This window comes from Solea senegalensis, linkage group LG17 (assembly GCF_019176455.1).
Source record: "Solea senegalensis isolate Sse05_10M linkage group LG17, IFAPA_SoseM_1, whole genome shotgun sequence".
In the NCBI taxonomy this organism is placed as follows: Eukaryota; Metazoa; Chordata; class Actinopteri; order Pleuronectiformes; family Soleidae; genus Solea; species Solea senegalensis.
Genome location: NC_058037.1, coordinates 16,603,808 through 16,620,725, shown reverse-complemented (window position 1 = coordinate 16,620,725; position 16,918 = coordinate 16,603,808).

Sequence of the window (16,918 nt, the reverse complement as noted above, 5' to 3'; positions counted from 1 at the left end):
GACACACACACACACACACACACACACATTAAATATGGTGTTTTCATTGGTTGAGTGGAGGCTCCAGAGAGTGGTGGAGGTCACCGTCAAGGTTCTGTCACTTCATTCAAACACTGGTTTTTTTTATTGAGTGTTTCTCTGCGACACTCGGCGCCAGATGTGACACAAAACTGTGCGAACAGACCGAAGAAATATAAGGATTTATTTTCAACGCGTGAATGGGTGAAACCTGTAGTGTAAACTTCAACACTAGAAAAGCTCTATATAAATACAGACCATAATACCAACTCTTCCTCTTCTTCAGATTTTATTTGGGAGTAGCAAAGAAGGAGGAAATGTGGTGGAGTTAAAGTAAAAGCTGCCAGAAATATCAATAACTATGTAAAGTACATACATGTGAGTTTAAGTGAGTGAGTGGGTGAGTTGTCTTTCAACTGGAAGGTTGTGGGTTCAATTCCTGGCTGTGCTAGTCTATATGTGTGTCCTCGAGCAAAGACACTTGACCCCATGTTGCAGCGTGTGAATGGGTGAATTAACAAAGATAGTCAGAGGAAATGTAATGGAGTAAAAATTGGCAGTAAAGTACAGTAACAGAGTATTTGTACTGAGTATAAATTCACAAAAACACGAGAAAATGACAACACACACGTGAAGAGAAGTCAACAGGGAACGTTCGGTCGATCATCGACTCATCACAACAAATTCAGATTAATCCAACAACAACAACAACAACAGCTGCAGACAGGAAGTTGCTACAACTCACAGATAAAGCCACATGGATAAAAAACATAATGTCCTCGGTGGAGATGATAATCCACGTTAGGCTGCGAGGATTCACAGTGTGTCCAATTATTTCAAAAAGACAATGTTTGTTTTCAACAGCAGCTTAACTCCACAGACTTTATTAACTCCTGGACAATTTCAGAGGAAGATTCTCCCACTGTTCACCTTCAGTGGTTCCTTCTTTTCAGACATAATATGAGAATTATGAAACCGTGTTTTTTTTTGCTGGAGAGATTCACTCTGAATGTATTTCCACTGAAGACCTCTTATCATGAATGTTGTGAATGTATTTATACACTTCTTCAATTCTTTTATGCGGCTTGATAAAAGACGCTCTTGTTTCCTCACTCAGCGTTCGTCTTGTGTTTTTGCTTAACTGCCCTTTGGTGCATTTCTGTGTGTGTGTGTGTAAGTGTATGTGTGTTTTGGGTGTGAGTGTGTCGCCACAAATGTCTCCTTGCATGTGTTCTCAGTCACTCAGTGTGGTTGGTGTCTAGCAGCAAACAGGGTTTTCCTCCTCACATGGTTCTCCATCTGTGTTCAGGACTGTTTCAAACAGCACTAACAACAGTTTAACCAGTGTGTGTGTGTGTGTGTGTGTGTGCGCGAGTGTGTCTCTACACATGACCTACACGATGACCTCATCTGTTTACTTTGGTTTATTGTTAGATTTTACTATATGGTAAAAATACATGATTTCTAGCACATGATGGTGTTAGCGCTGTTAGCAGGTGCAGTGTTGTTAATGTTGGTGTCTGTGTTGGTGTTGTTAGGTGCATTACCAGTGGTGGTGTTAATAGTATTTTTAGCGGTGTTAGCATTTTGTTAGCGGTGGTGGTGGTTGTAGTGTCGGTGGTGTTAGCACTGTTAGCAGTGTTGGTGGTGTTCCCAGTGGTGGAGGTAGTATTGTTAGCGGTGTTAGCAGTTACAGTGGGGTTAGTGTTGTTAGCGGTGGTGTTCTTGTTGGGGTTGGGGTTGTTATTGGGGTAGAGGTGATAGTATTGTGAGTGGTCTTATCATTGGAGTTAGTATTATTAGGGTTCGAGCAACTTGGTTGCGCAAGAACCCTATTATAATCGCTAAGATTATTCTTTTTTTTATTATTCCTCCAAATGAATCGCGTTTTTGAGGCCTTTCCCATGCCCCAAAACTCACCAAATTTTGCAACCCCATCAGACCTGGTGTAAAATTACGTATATCAATGTTTCAAGGAATGTGCGTCAAAAAATGGAAGAGGGCGGGGCTAAAAACTGACGCAAAAAACTTCTATTAGGTCATCTGCTCTCTGGTTTAACGCACATGAACGAAACTTGGCACACATGTTCATGAGGTGGGGACGGTCAAAAAAGTCGATGACAACTTCCCTGTGAATCCTACAGGAAGGACGCCATCTTGGATTGCACGCCAAAACAGAGGCGATTTTGGCCATTTCGCACCATCGGTATTTGAACGAACTTGTCCCAGAGCTTACATGGAATCACGTTCAAACTTGGTGAGGTCACTGTGGACAAGTTGAGGATCTAAAGTTCCTGAAAACTTTTTAATAAGTATCATGGCGTACGAGAAAGGGGGCGTCAAAGTTGGTGAAAATTTAAGATTTTCGCCACACGCAACAAAACTCTTATAACTTTGCGATAGAAGGTCCGATCTTAACCAAACTTGTGGCGATTGATGATGGGCCCTTGCTGAAGAGGCCTATGCAAAAACTGTCAAGTTTGTAAACATCGCCTCCTGGTGGTGGCAGAAAATTAAAAAAAAAAGTTACTTTTACAATTTCGGGAATAACTTTTACAGAGATTATCGTATCAAACTCAAAATTGGTAAAAATCACCCAAAACACAAGGTAGATGATGCATGCTCAATATGATGGCGTAGAGTTACATGATGTTGCCATGGTAATGATGCAAAGTCGGATTTTTGCGACAAAAAAACAAACTGCTACAACTTTGCGAATCCTAGTCCAATCTGAACCAAACTTGCTAGGATTGATGATAGTCCAGCCCTGAAGACGTCTATATGAAAATATTCACTTTCAAAAACAGCACCCCCTGGTGACGGAGACAATATGACCTCTGGTATTTGAAGGAATTAATCCTAGAGTTCTTGTGCGATCACCTTTAAACTCGGTGAGGTCACTGTGAACCAGTTGAGGAGCTTAAGTTATCAAAAGTTTTTTAAAATGTCTCATGGTGTACGAGATAGGGGGCGCCAAAGTGGGTGTAAATTCCTATTTTTCACAACAAAAAGCAAAACTCTTATAACTTTGCGATGGAAGATCCAATCCCAACCAAACTTCCTATGATTGATAATGGGTAGTTGCTGAAGGCGACTATATTGCCGAAAACAATACATTTTGAAAACAGCGCCTCCTGGTGGTGGTAGAAAATACTACAAAAAAAAAACTGTTACAACTTTGCCAATCCTGGTCCAATCTGAACCAAACTTGCTAGGATTGTTGATAGTCTGGCCCTGAACAAACCTATGTGAAAATATTTCAAGTCAAAATCAGCGCCCCCTGGTGAAAGTGGACGGGCCAAAAAACTGCTCCACCCCCTAAAACCTGTGGTCCTGAGGAGCACGTTTAATGTACATGCACAAAACTTGGTACACGCGTTCCTTAGGTCACGCCGGTCAAAAAAGTCAGCGTAGCCTATGCTCTAAAACGAACAGGAAAGCCGCCATCTTGGATTGAAAGTAAATGCTTTGCTGATTTTGGCCATTTTGCACCAATGATATTTGAACAGATTTGTCCTAGAACTTTCATGGGATCACCTTCAAACTTGGTGAGGTCACTTTGGACAAGTTGAGGATCCAAAGGTATCAAAATCTTTTCAATAGGTATTATGGCGTAAGAGTAAGGGGCCGGCAAAGTTGGTGAAAATTTTAATGTTTCGCCACAGGCAACAAAACTCTTATAACTTTGCGATAGAAGGTCACATCCCAACCAAATTACCTAGGGTTGATGATGGACCATTGCTGAAGAAGTCTGTGGAAAAACTGTACATTTTTAGCACAGCGCCTCCTTGTGGTAACAGAAAATCCAAAAATAAACATTTCGGTAATAACTTTTACAGAGTTAATCGTATCAAACTCAAAAATTGGGAAAACATTCAAAACACATGGTCGATTATGCGTGCTTTATATGATAACAAATCGTTCAACGGTGTTGCCACAGCAACACTGCAAAGTCAGATATTTGTGACAAAAAACAAACTATTACAACTTTACGAATCCGAGTCCGATCTGAACCAAACTTGCTCTGATTGATGATAATCTGGCCCTGAAGACGCCTATATGAAAATATTCTCTTTCAAAAACAGCGCCCCCTGGTGACAGCAGACACTATGACACCTGATATTTGAATGAACTAATCCTAGAGTTTTTATGTGATCACCTTGAAAGTTGGTGAGGTCACTGTGAACAAGTTGCCGAGCATAAGTTCCTGAAAGCTTTTTAAAATATCGCTCGGTGTACGAGATAGGGGGCGCCAAAGTTGGTGTTCATTCATATTTTTCACAACAAAAGGTGAAACTCTTACAACCCGTAAAACTTGTCCTCCTGAGGAGCACGTTGAATGTACATGCACAAAACTTGGTACTCACGCATTCCTTAGGTCCAGACGGTCAAAAAAGTCAGCGTAGCCGAAGCTCTAAAACGAACAGGAAAGCCGCCATCTTGGATTGAAAGTAAATTTTTTGCAGATTTTGGCCATTTCGCACCAATGGTATGTGAACGCACTTGTCATAGAGCTTTAAAGGGATCACCTTCAAACTGGTTGAGGTCACTGTGGACAAGTTGAGGATCTAAAGTTATTAAAAGTTTTTTAAAATGTTACATGGTTTTTGAGATAGGGGGCGCCAAATTTGGCGTTCATTCATATTTTTCACAACAAAAGGCGAAACTCCTACAACCCGTAAAACTTATCCTCCTGAGGAGCATGTTGAATGTACATGCACTAAACTTGGTACTCACGCGTTCCTTAGGTCCAGACGGTCAAAAAATTCAAAGCAGCTTATGCTCTAAAACGAACGGGAACGCCGCCATCTTGGATTGAAAGTAAATTTTTTGCTGATTTTGGCCATTTCGCACCAATGGTATGTGAACGCACTTGTCATAGAGCTTTCATGGGATCACCTTCAAACTTGCTGAGGTCACTGTGGACAAGTTGAGGATCTAAAGTTCCTGAAAACTTTTTAATAAGTATCATGGCGTACGAGAAAAGGGGCGTCAAAGTTGGTGAAAATTTAAGATTTTCGCCACATGCAACAAAACTCTTATAACTTTGCGATAGAAGGTCCGATATTAACCAAACAAGTGACAATCGATGATGGGCCCTTGCTAAAGATGTCTATGCAAAAACTGTAAATTTTGAAAACATCGCCTCCTGGTGGTGGCAAACGCTATGAAGTCTGGTATTTCGCAACACACAACAAACTCTTATAACTTTGCGATTGAAGGTCAGATCTTAACCAAACTTGTGATGATAGATGATGGGCTTTTGCTAAAGATGCCTATGCAAAAACTGTAAATTTTGAAAACAGCGCCACCTGGTGGTAACAGAAAGTACAAGTTCACAATTTCCCTTATAACTTTAACAAATTTCCTTGTATCAAACTCAAAATTTGGGAAAACATTCAAAACACATGGTAGATGATGCGTGCCTAATATGATAACAAATTGTTCAACAGTGTTGCAATGACAACACTGCAAAGTCAGATATTTGCGACAAAAAACAAACTGCTACCACTTTGCGAATGCTATTCCAATCCGAACCAAACTTGCTAGGATTGATGATAGTCAATCCCTGAAGATGCCTGTATGAAAATATTCACTTTCAAAAACAGTGCCCCCTGTTGACGGCAGACAATATGACGTCTGGTATTTCGCTACAACAACAAACTCTTATAACTTTGCGATGGAAGGTCAGATCTTAACCAAACTTGTGACGATCGATGATGGGATCTTGCTGAAGATGCTTATGCAAAAACTGTACATTTTGAAAACAGCGCCTTCTGGTGGTAACAGAAAATACAATTTCACAATTTCCCTTATAACTTTAACAAATTTCATTGTATCATACTCAAAATGAATGAAAACATGTAAAACACATGGTAGATGATGCTTGCTGAATATGATAACAAATCGTTCAACGGTGTTGACATAAGAACACTGCACAGGACCCACTCTACTGAGTGGTTTGTCAGTGCAGTAACCTTTGTTCGCCACATGATGGAGGCATTTGCCTACAAATCTATCAAATCTAACATTTACAGTTTCTCATGCTGCTCTGAAAGGGAAAGATGGGGCAAAAGGTACTGCAAGAGGGGCCAAGGAAAAAAAAAAACAGGGAAAATGGGAAGAGAGAAAAAGTAACAGAGGGAAAAAAGAGAAAATGCACCCTAAATTCTTATACCATCAGATGTTCTATCACAAAAATAACTAGTTATTTCTAAAATTCAGCTTCAATTCTGATACCATCAGTTGTTTTTCACAAAAATAACAACTTATAGATGAAATCACACTGTTAGACCTCAGACCCGCCCTGAACATGTCTGTAAAGGATGACCTCCTTACAGGAAGTACAACTCCCGAAACAGGAAGTAAAGTCTGACATTCTCCGATCCACACGAAACTTGTTATGTAAGTCAAGGTACCTTCCCTAAACACGTTTACGGACACGCCTTTCACCCAACAGGAAGACGGCCATTTTAAAAGGACACGCCTGACATTGCGCGGGGATGCAGCTGAAAATAACCTGTACCACAAGCGGTGAATGAACGGAAGATGAGGAAGAGGACTCGCGCTGCGACGTGGACGCACAGGGACTCGCGAGCCGTCAAGCTCGAACCCGTCAATTACCGCTTGCGGTACTAGTTAGGGTTCGAGCAACAATGGTTGCAAGAACCCTATTGTAATCGTAAGAGTTATTAGGGTTCGAGCAACAAGGTTGCAAGAACCCTATTGAAACTGTGAAGATTATTAGGGTTCGAGCAACAATGTTGCGCAAGAACCCTATTGTAATCGTAAGAGTTATTCTTCTTCTTCTTCTTCCGCCTACCAAATGAATCGCATTTTTGAGGCCCTGAACATGCCCCAAAACTCACCAATTTTTGCAAGCGCATCAGACCTGGTGTAAATTTACGTTTGTTAGTGTTTCGGGGAATGTGCGTTAAAAAATGAAAGTGGGCGGGACAAATAACTGCTCCACCCCCTAAATATTGTGGGCCTGAAGAGCATGTTTAATGTACATGCACGAAACTTGGTACACGCGTTCCTTAGGTCGGGCTGGTCAAAAAGTCAGCGTAGCCGAAGCTCTAAAACGAACAGGAAAGCCGCCATCTTGGATTGAAAATTCATTTTTTGCCGATTTTGGCCATATCGCACCATCGGTATTTGAACGAACTTGTCCTAGAGCTTACATGGGATCACGTTCAAACTTGGTGAGGTCACTTTGGACAAGTTGAGGATCTAAAGTTGCTAAAAACTTTTTAATAAGTATCATGGCGTACGAGAAAGGGGCCGGCAAAGTTGGTGAAAATTTTTATTTTTCGCCACAGGCAACAAAACTCTTATAACTTTGCGATAGAAGGTCACTTCCCAACCAAATTACCTAGGGTTGATGATGGACCATTGCTGAAGAAGTCTGTGGAAAAACTGTACATTTTTAGCACAGCGCCTCCTTGTGGTAACAGAAAATACAACAAATACACAATTTCGGTAATAACTTTTACATATTTAATCGTATCAAACTCAAAATTTGTGACAACATTTAAAACACATGAAAGATGATGCGTGCTTATTATGATAACAAATGGCGCAACGGTGTTGCCATAGCAACACTGCAAAGTCAGATATTTGTGACAAAAAAACAAACTGCTACAACTTTGCGAAACTGAGTCCAATCTGAACCAAACTTGCTAGGATTGATGATAGTCTGGCCCTGAAGACACCTATTTGAAAATATTCACTTTCAAAAACAGCGCCCCCTTGTGACAGCAGCCACTATGACACCTGATATTTGAATGAACTTGTCCTAGAGTTTTTGTGCGATCACCTTGAAAATTAGTGAGGTCACTGTGAACAAGTTGCCGAGCATAAGTTACTGAAAGCTTTTTAAAATGTCCCATGGTTATCGAGATAGGGGGCGCCAAAGTTGGCGTTCATTCATATTTTTCACAACAAAAGGCAAAACTCTTACAACCCGTAAAACTTGTCCTCCTGAGGAGCACGTTGAATGTACATGCACGAAACTTGGTACTCACGCGTTCGTTAGGTCCAGACGGTCAAAAAAGTCAGCGTAGCCGAACCTCTAAAACGAACAGGAAAGCCGCCATTTTGGATTGAAAGTACATTTTTCGCAGATTTTGGCCATTTCGCACCAATGGTATGTGAACGCACTTGTCATAGAGCTTTAATTCGATCACCTTCAAACTGGTTGAGGTCACTGTGAATAAGTTGAGGATCTAAAGTTATTAAAAGTTTTTTAAAATGTCACATGGTTTTTGAGATAGGGGGCGCCAAAGTTGGCGTTCATTCATATTTTTCACAACAAAAGGCGAAACTCTTACAACCCGTAAAACTTGTCCTCCTGAGGAGCACGTTTAATGTACATGCACTAAACTTGGTACTCACGCGTTCCTTAGGTCAGGACGGTCAAAAAATTCAAAGCAGCCTATGCTCTAAAACGAACGGGAAAGCCGCCATCTTGGATTGAAAGTAAATGTATTGCAGATTTTGGCCATTTCGCACCAATGGTATGTGAACGCACTTGTCATAGAGCTTTCATGGGATCACCTTGAAACTTTGTGAGGTCACTGTGAACAAGTTGAGGATCCAAAGGTATCAAAATCTTTTCATTAAGTATCACGGCGAACAAGAAGAAGGTCAGGAAAGTTGGCGAAAATCACGATTCCTCGCAACACACAACAATCTCTTATAACTTTGCCATGGAAGGTCAGATAGTAACCAAACAAGTGACAATCGATGATGGGCCCTTGCTAAAGATGTCTATGCAAAAACTGTAAATTTTGAAAACATCGCCTCCTGGTGGTGGCAAACACTAGGAAGTCTGGTATTTCGCAACACACAACAAACTCTTATAACTTTGCGATTGAAGGTCAGATCTTAACCAAACTTGTGATGATCGATGATGGGCTTTTGCTGAAGATGCCTATGCAAAAATTGTAAATTTTGGAAACAGCGCCACCTGGTGGTAACAGAAAGTACAAGTTCACAATTTCCCTTATAACTTTAACAAATTTCCTTGTATCAAACTCAAAATTTGGGAAAACATTCCAAACACATGGTAGATGATGCGTGCCTAATATGATAACAAATTGTTCAACAGTGTTGCCATGACAACACTACAAAGTCAGATATTTGCGACAAAAAACAAACTGCTACCACTTTGCGAATGCTATTCCAATCTGAACCAAACTTGCTAGGATTGATGATAGTCAATCCCTGAAGATGCCTATATGAAAATATTCATTTTCAAAAACAGTGCCCCCTGTTGACGGCAGACAATATGACGTCTGGTATTTCGCTACAACAACAAACTCTTATAACTTTGCGATGGAAGGTCAGATCTTAACCAAACTCGTGACGACCGATGATGGGATCTTGCTGAAGATGCTTATGCAAAAACTGTACATTTTGAAAACAGCGCCTTCTGGTGGTAACAGAAAATACAAGTTCACAATTTCCCTTATAACTTTAACAAATTTCATTGTATCATACTCAAAATGAATGAAAACATGTAAAACACATGGTAGATGATGCTTGCTGAATATGATAACAAATCGTTCAACGGTGTTGACATAAGAACACTGCACAGGATCTACTCTACTGAGTGGTTCGTCAGTGCAGTAACCTTTGTTCGCCACATGATGGAGGCATTTGCCTACAAATCTATCAAATCTAACATTTACAGTTTCTCATGCTGCTCTGAAAGGGAAAGATGGGGCAAAAGGTACTGCAAGAGGGGCCAAGGAAAAAAAAACAGGGAAAATGGGAAGAGCGAAAAAGTAACAGAGGGAAAAAAGAGAAAATGCACCCTAAATTCTTATACCATCAGATGTTCTATCACAAAAATAACTAGTTATTTCTAAAATTCAGCTTCAATTCTGATACCATCAGTTGTTTTTCACAAAAATAACAACTTATAGACAAAATCACACTGTTAGACCTCAGACCTCAGACCGGCCCTGAACATGTCTGTAAAGGATGACCTCCTTACAGGAAGTACAACTCCCGAAACAGGAAGTAATGTCTGACATTCTCCGATCCACACGAAACTTATTATGTAAGTCAAGGTACCTTCCCTAAACATGTTTACGGACACGCCTTTCACCCAACAGGAAGACGGCCATTTTAAACGGACACGCCTGACATTGCGCGGGGATGCAGCTGAAAATAACCAGTACCACAAGCAGTGAATGAACGGAAGATGAGGAAGAGGACTCGCGCTGCAACGTGGACGCACAGGGACTCGCGAGCCGTCAAGCTCGAACCCGTTGATTACCGCTTGCGGTACTAGTTCTTATTATTAGGGTTCGAGCAACTTGGTTGCGCAAGAACCCTATTGTAATCGCTAAGATTATTCTTCTTATTCTTATTATTATTATTCCTCCAAATGAATCGCGTTTTTGAGGCCTTTCCCATGCCCCAAAACTCACCAAATTTTGCAACCCCATCAGACCTGGTGTAAAATTACGTATATCAGTGTTTCAAGGAATGTGCGTCAAAAAATGGAAGAGGGCGGGGCTAAAAACTGACGCAAAAAACTTCTATTAGGTCATCTGCTCTCGGGTTTAACGTACATGAACGAAACTTGGCACACATGTTCATGAGGTGGGGACGGTCAAAAAAGTCGATGACAACTTCCCTGTGAATCCTACAGGAAGGCCGCCATCTTGGATTGCACGCCAAAACAGAGGCGATTTTGGCCATTTCGCACCATCGGTATTTGAACGAACTTGTCCTAGAGCTTACATGGGATCACGTTCAAACTTGGTGAGGTCACTGTGGACAAGTTGGGGATCTAACGATGCTTATGGTTAGTTGAAATGTCGCATGGCGTACGAGAAAAGGGCCGGCAAAGTTGGCGAAAATTTGTAATTTCTCGCTACACGCAACGAAACTCTTATAACTTTGTGATGGAAGGTCCGATCGTAACCAAACTTGTGGCGATCGATGATGGGCCCTTGCTGAAGATGCCTATGCAAAAACTGTTAAGTTTGTAAACATCGCCTCCTGGTGGTGGCAGAAAATCTAAAAAAAAAAGTTACTTTTACAATTTCGGGAATAACTTTTACAGAAATGATTGTATCAAACTCAAAATTGGTTAAAAGATTCTAAACACATGGTAGACTATGCGTGCTCAATATGATGGCGTATCGTTACATGATGTTGCCATGGTAATGATGCAAAGTCGGATTTTTGCGACAAAAAAACAAACTGCTACCACTTTGCGAATCCTTGTCCAATCTGAACCAAACTTGCCATGATTGATGATAGTCCGGCCCTGAAGACACCTATATGAAAATATTCACTTTCAAAAACAGCACCCCCTGGTGACGGAGACAATATGACCTCTGGTATTTGAATGAATTAATCCTAGAGTTCTTGTGCGATCACCTTTAAACCTGGTCAGGTCACTGTGAACCAGTTGAGGAACTTAAGTTATCAAAAGTTTTTTAAAATGTCTCATGGTGTACGAGATAGGGGGCGCCAAAGTGGGTGTAAATTCCTATTTTTCACAACAAAAAGCGAAACTCTTATAACTTTGTGATGGAAGATCCAATCCCAACCAAACTTCCTATGATTGATAATGGGTAGTTGCTGAAGGCGACTATATTGCCGAAAACAATAAATTTTGAAAACAGCGCCTCCTGGTGGTGGTAGAAAATACAAAAAAAAAAAAACTGTCACAACTTTGCCAATCCTGGTCCAATCTGAGCCAAACTTGCTAGGATTGTTGATAGTCTGGCCCTGAACAAACCTATGTGAAAATATTTCATGTCAAAATCAGCGCCCCCTGGTGAAAGTGGACGGGCCAAAAAACTGCTCCAACCCCTAAAACTTGTGGTCCTGAGGAGCACGTTTAATGTTCATGCACGAAACTTGGTACACGCCTTCCTTAGGTCGGGCCGGTCAAAAAAGTCAGCGTAGCCTATGCTCTAAAACGAACAGGAAAGCCGCCATCTTGGATTGAAAGTAAATGCTTTGCTGATTTTGGCCATTTCGCACCAATGATATTTGAACAGATTTGTCCTAGAACTTTCATGGGATCACCTTCAAACTTGGTGAGGTCACTTTGGACAAGTTGAGGATCCAAAGGTATCAAAATCTTTTCAATAGGTATTATGGCGTAAGAGTAAGGGGCGGGCAAAGTTGGTGAACATTTTAATGTTTCGCCACAGGCAACAAAACTCTTATAACTTTGCGATAGAAGGTCACATCCCAACCAAATTACCTAGGGTTGATGATGGACCATTGCTGAAGAAGTCTGTGAAAAAAACGTAAATTTTGAGCACAGTGCCTCCTTGTGGTAACAAAATATACAAAAAAAAACAATTTCGGTTATAACTTTTACAGAGTTAATCGTATCAAACTCAAAAATTGGGAAAACATTTAAAACACATGTTCGATGATGCGTGCTTAATATGATAACAAATCGTTCAACGGTGTTGCCACAGCAACACTGCAAAGTCAGATATTTGTGACAAAAAACAAACTGCTACAACTTTACGAATCCGAGTCCGATCTGAACCAAACTTGCTTAGATTGATGATAGTCCAGACCTGAAGACGCCTATATGAAAATATTCACTTTCAAAAACAGCGCCCCCTGGTGACAGCAGACACTATGACGCCTGGTATTTGAATGAACTAGTCCTACAGCTTTTGTGCGATCACCTTTAAACTTTGTGAGGTCACTGTGGACAAGTTGAGGATCTAAAGTTATTAAAAGTTTTTCAAAATGTCGCATGGTTTTCGAGATAGGGGGCGCCAAAGTTGGCGTTCATTCATATTTCTCACAACAAAAGGCAAAACTCTTACAACCCGTAAAACTTGTCCTCCTGAGGATCACGTTGAATGTACATGCATGAAACTTGGTACTCACGCGTTCCTTAGGTCCAGACGGTCAAAAAAGTCAGCGTAGCCGAAGCTCTAAAGCGAACAGGAAAGCCGCCATCTTGGATTGAAAGTAAATTTTTGGGAGATTTTGGCCATTTCGCACCAATGGTATGTGAACTAACTTGTCATAGAGCTTTTGTGCGATCACCTTTAAACTTTGTGAGGTCACTGTGGACAAGTTGAGGATCTAAAGTTATTAAAAGTTTTTCAAAATGTCCCATGGTTTTCGAGATAGGGGGCGCCAAAGTTGGCGTTCATTCATATTTCTCACAACAAAAGGCAAAACTCTTACAACCCGTAAAACTTGTCCTCCTGAGGAGCACGTTTAATGTACATGCACTAAACTTGGTACTCACGCGTTCCTTAGGTCGGGACGGTCAAAAAATTCAAAGCAGCCTAAGCTCTGAAACGAACAGGAAAGCCGCCATCTTGGATTGAAAGTACATTTTTAGCAGATTTTGGCCATTTCGCACCAATGGTATGTGAACGCACTTGTCAAAGAGCTTTAATGGGATGACCTTCAAACTTTGTGAGGTCACTGTGGACAAGTTGAGGATCCAAAGGTATCAAAATCTTTTCATTAAGTATCACGGCTAACAAGAAGAAGGGCGGCAAAGTTGGCGAAAATCACGATTCCTCGTAACACACAACAATCTCTTATAACTTTGCCATGGAAGGTCAGATATTAACTAAACAAGTGACAATCGATGATGGGCCCTTGCTAAAGATGTCTATGCAAAAACTGTACATTTTGAAAACATCGCCCCCTGTTGACGGCAGACAATATGACGTCTGGTATTTCGCTACAACAACAAACTCTTATAACTTTGCGATGAAAGGTTAGATCTTAACCAAACTAGTGACGATCGATGATGGGATCTTGCTGAAGATGCTTATGCAAAAACTGTACATTTTAAAAACAGCGCCTTCTGGTGGTAACAGAAAATACAATTTCACAATTTCCCTTATAACTTTAACAAATTTCATTGTATCATACTCAAAATGAATGAAAACATGTAAAACACATGGTAGATGATGCTTGCTGAATATGATAACAAATCGTTCAACGGTGTTGACATAAGAACACTGCACAGGATCCCACTCTACTGAGTGGTTTGTCAGTGCAGTAACCTTTGTTCGCCACATGATGGAGGCATTTGCCTACAAATCTATCAAATCTAACATTTACAGTTTCTCATGCTGCTCTGAAAGGGAAAGATGGGGCAAAAGGTACTGCAAGAGGGGCCAAGGAAAAAAAAAACAGGGAAAATGGGAAGAGAGAAAAAGTAACAGAGGGAAAAAAGAGAAAATGCACCCTAAATTCTTATACCATCAGATGTTCTATCACAAAAATAACTAGTTATTTCTAAAATTCAGCTTCAATTCTGATACCATCAGTTGTTTTTCACAAAAATAACAACTTATAGACGAAATCACACTGTTAGACCTCAGACCTCAGACCCGCCCTGAACATGTCTGTAAAGGATGACCTCCTTACAGGAAGTACAACTCCCGAAACAGGAAGTAAAGTCTGACATTCTCCGATCCACATGAAACTTGTTATGTAAGTCAAGGTACCTTCCCTAAACACGTTTACGGACACGCCTTTCACCCAACAGGAAGACGGCCATTTTAAAAGGACACGCCTGACATTGCGCGGGGATGCAGCTGAAAATAACCAGTACCACAAGCGGTGAATGAACGGAAGATGAGGAAGAGGACTCGCGCGGCGACGTGGACGCACGGGGACTCGCGAGCCGTCAAGCTCGAACCCGTCAATTACCGCTTGCGGTACTAGTTAGGGTTCGAGCAACAATGTTGCGCAAGAACCCTATTGTAATCGTAAGAGTTATTCTTCTTCTTCTTCTTCCGCCTACCAAATGAATCGCATTTTTGAGGCCCTGAACATGCCCCAAAACTCACCAATTTTTGCAAGCGCATCAGACCTGGTGTAAATTTACGTTTGTTAGTGTTTCGGGGAATGTGCGTTAAAAAATGAAAGTGGGCGGGACAAATAACTGCTCCACCCCCTAAATATTGTGGGCCTGAAGAGCATGTTTAATGTACATGCACGAAACTTGGTACACGCGTTCCTTAGGTCGGGCTGGTCAAAAAAGTCAGCGTAGCCGAAGCTCTAAAACGAACAGGAAAGCCGCCATCTTGGATTGAAAATTCATTTTTTGCCGATTTTGGCCATATCGCACCATCGGTATTTGAACGAACTTGTCCTAGAGCTTACATGGGATCACGTTCAAACTTGGTGAGGTCACTTTGGACAAGTTGAGGATCTAAAGTTGCTAAAAACTTTTTAATAAGTATCATGGTGTACGAGAAAGGGGCCGGCAAAGTTGGTGAAAATTTTTATTTTTCGCCACAGGCAACAAAACTCTTATAACTTTGCGATAGAAGGTCACTTCCCAACCAAATTACCTAGGGTTGATGATGGACCATTGCTGAAGAAGTCTGTGGAAAAACTGTACATTTTTAGCACAGCGCCTCCTTGTGGTAACAGAAAATACAACAAATACACAATTTCGGTAATAACTTTTACATATTTAATCGTATCAAACTCAAAATTTGTGACAACATTTAAAACACATGAAAGATGATGCGTGCTTATTATGATAACAAATGGCGCAACGGTGTTGCCATAGCAACACTGCAAAGTCAGATATTTGTGACAAAAAAACAAACTGCTACAACTTTGCGAAACTGAGTCCAATCTGAACCAAACTTGCTAGGATTGATGATAGTCTGGCCCTGAAGACACCTATTTGAAAATATTCACTTTCAAAAACAGCGCCCCCTTGTGACAGCAGCCACTATGACACCTGATATTTGAATGAACTTGTCCTAGAGTTTTTGTGCGATCACCTTGAAAATTAGTGAGGTCACTGTGAACAAGTTGCCGAGCATAAGTTACTGAAAGCTTTTTAAAATGTCGCTCGGTGTACGAGATAGGGGGCGCCAAAGTTGGTGTTCATTCATATTTTTCACAACAAAAGGCAAAACTCTTACAACCCGTAAAACTTGTCCTCCTGAGGAGCACGTTGAATGTACATGCACGAAACTTGGTACTCACGCGTTCGTTAGGTCCAGACGGTCAAAAAAGTCAGCGTAGCCGAACCTCTAAAACGAACAGGAAAGCCGCCATTTTGGATTGAAAGTACATTTTTCGCAGATTTTGGCCATTTCGCACCAATGGTATGTGAACGCACTTGTCATAGAGCTTTAATTCGATCACCTTCAAACTGGTTGAGGTCACTGTGAATAAGTTGAGGATCTAAAGTTATTAAAAGTTTTTTAAAATGTCACATGGTTTTTGAGATAGGGGGCGCCAAAGTTGGCGTTCATTCATATTTTTCACAACAAAAGGCGAAACTCTTACAACCCGTAAAACTTGTCCTCCTGAGGAGCACGTTTAATGTACATGCACTAAACTTGGTACTCACGCGTTCCTTAGGTCAGGACGGTCAAAAAATTCAAAGCAGCCTATGCTCTAAAACGAACGGGAAAGCCGCCATCTTGGATTGAAAGTAAATGTATTGCAGATTTTGGCCATTTCGCACCAATGGTATGTGAACGCACTTGTCATAGAGCTTTCATGGGATCACCTTGAAACTTTGTGAGGTCACTGTGAACAAGTTGAGGATCCAAAGGTATCAAAATCTTTCATTAAGTATCACGGCGAACAAGAAGAAGGTCAGGAAAGTTGGCGAAAATCACGATTCCTCGCAACACACAACAATCTCTTATAACTTTGCCATGGAAGGTCAGATAGTAACCAAACAAGTGACAATCGATGATGGGCCCTTGCTAAAGATGTCTATGCAAAAACTGTAAATTTTGAAAACATCGCCTCCTGGTGGTGGCAAACACTAGGAAGTCTGGTATTTCGCAACACACAACAAACTCTTATAACTTTGCGATTGAAGGTCAGATCTTAACCAAACTTGTGATGATCGATGATGGGCTTTTGCTGAAGATGCCTATGC